General features: G+C 54.3%; 1 protein-coding gene across 1 annotated transcript in view; it reads left to right on the forward strand.

The window, feature by feature from the left end:
• Window positions 1–490: 490 nt before the first annotated feature.
• The window catches only part of ANXA9 (annexin A9), a 46206-nt gene continuing 44937 nt past the window's right edge, over window positions 491–1759 (forward strand). The window contains exon 1 of the mRNA XM_015424506.1: window positions 491–648. The gene's annotated coding sequence lies outside the window, so the exon portion shown is untranslated. The remainder of the gene's footprint in view (window positions 649–1759) is intronic.

The raw sequence follows: 1759 nt of genomic DNA on the forward strand, positions 1-1759 counted from the left end.
CTTAGAGGGAACACTGCATCTCACCAATGCGCCTTCTAAGCTATGGAGTCCTGTGAGGAAAAGTTCTACTTTGTGAGCTACTGGCATGAAAGTTGTGAGCGAGTGATTTGGCTGCTGCATCACTTAGTCTGCCCTGGAGCCCTCCTTCCTGAGCAAAGGCAAAAATGCGTGAGCCGGAGGCTAGAAAACTGCGAGGTAGCTCACACTAAACTCAGCTTAGAGGGAACACTGCAGCAACCACACCTACACACGAGTGCAAAGCGCTTCTATAAAGGGAATTCTGTCCATTCTAAATTGCCTCCTTCTTCGTCTGGGCCTGACGCCTGCCAATCACCTGTCAGACCTGAGAAGGGGATGGTGCAGGGCTTTCCCTCCTTATACACCTGTCTACCTGTGTCCCAGCCCATCAGAGGTTGGCAGGTACAGCCGCCCCGCCAAGGAGAAAGAAATTCTGGCTCCCAGTGGCAGGGCGTCTTGCGAAAGGCAGAAACTCCTTGGCTCGGAGAGCGAGGACGTGCCGAGCCAGTTCTGCTCTCGCTCTTATCAGAAACGAGGTCAGCGATCCAACCTCCCTGCGGGGCGGGGCAGGGGTGCCAAACACCCTCGACAGTCCAGAAAGGAGACCGGGACGGAACGCCGGCCGGAGAGGTATGCTCGTGGGCTGCAAAGTTGGGGAGGAGGGTTAGAGCAGCCGGTTCCTCTCTCTCTCTCCAGAGTCAGACCCCCTCGGGGCCAGTAAATAAACGAGAGATTTCAACACCGCGTGGTTTTACATCATGTTCTTTTCCCGGGAGGCCCTAGTCGAACGAGTTAGTCCGAGTTGGCCTGGGCTCCCTCCAGATCTTCCCGGGTTCTGGGAAGACTCGCGTAGTGGTTAAAGTGTCGGACTAGGGTCTGGGAGACCCGGGTTCGAGTCCCCCCTCTGCCGTGGAAGCTGGCTGGGTGATCTCGGCCTAAACCTACCTCGTAGGGTTGTTGTGAGCCTAAAACGGAGGAGAGTGATGTAAGCCGCTTAGGGTCCCCATGGGGGGGAGGAAGGCGGGATATAAACAGAGTAAAGAAATAATAAGTGAACGAACACCCCTGCAGGGTTGACACCTCTCCGAGTCTGGGACTTTTTCTGTTTCCCCCAGCGCAGAGACAGGCAGTGGTTGAGAGCTACACCACTGAGTTTCTGCCTGACTTTCAGTGGAGAAGGATGGAAGAGGACCTGGTGGAAGAGGGGAACTGTAAAGGATGCTTGGAGGTCCTTCTCATGTCTAATGCGGCATGTACAGCAGGGGTCCCCAACAGGGCGCCCTGGGGCTCTGCTCTCAGAAAGTGGGCGGGGCCAGACGGGGCTTTTGGCTGGCAGGGCTTCTGATTGGCCAGTGGAAATTTGTTGAAGAGTTACTGTTGGAGTTATGCAGACCCTCGCTCTTTTGGGCACAGTGGGCTTCGTCTTCTGCGGCAGCCATTTTGTAGCTGGCTCCACCCCCTACGGCAGCCATTTTGTCGGTACGTCCGCCAAACTGGGTCCGAATTCCAGACGTGCCCACAAGCTCAACAAGTTTGGGGACCTCTTTCTTTCTTTCTTTCTTTCTTTCTTTCTTTCTTTCTTTCTTTCTTTCTTTCTTTCTTTCTTTCTTTCTTTCTTTCTTTCAGTTAAGAGTGCGGACTCTAATCTGGGAGAGCTGGGTTTGATTCCCCACTCCTCCGCATTCAGCTGCTGGGTGACCTTGGGTCAGTCACAGGTTCTCTCAGAGCTGTTCTGGAAAGA

Source organism: Gekko japonicus, unplaced genomic scaffold (assembly GCF_001447785.1).
Source record: "Gekko japonicus isolate JY-2015 unplaced genomic scaffold, Gekko_japonicus_V1.1 scaffold142, whole genome shotgun sequence".
Classification (NCBI taxonomy): domain Eukaryota; kingdom Metazoa; phylum Chordata; class Lepidosauria; order Squamata; family Gekkonidae; genus Gekko; species Gekko japonicus.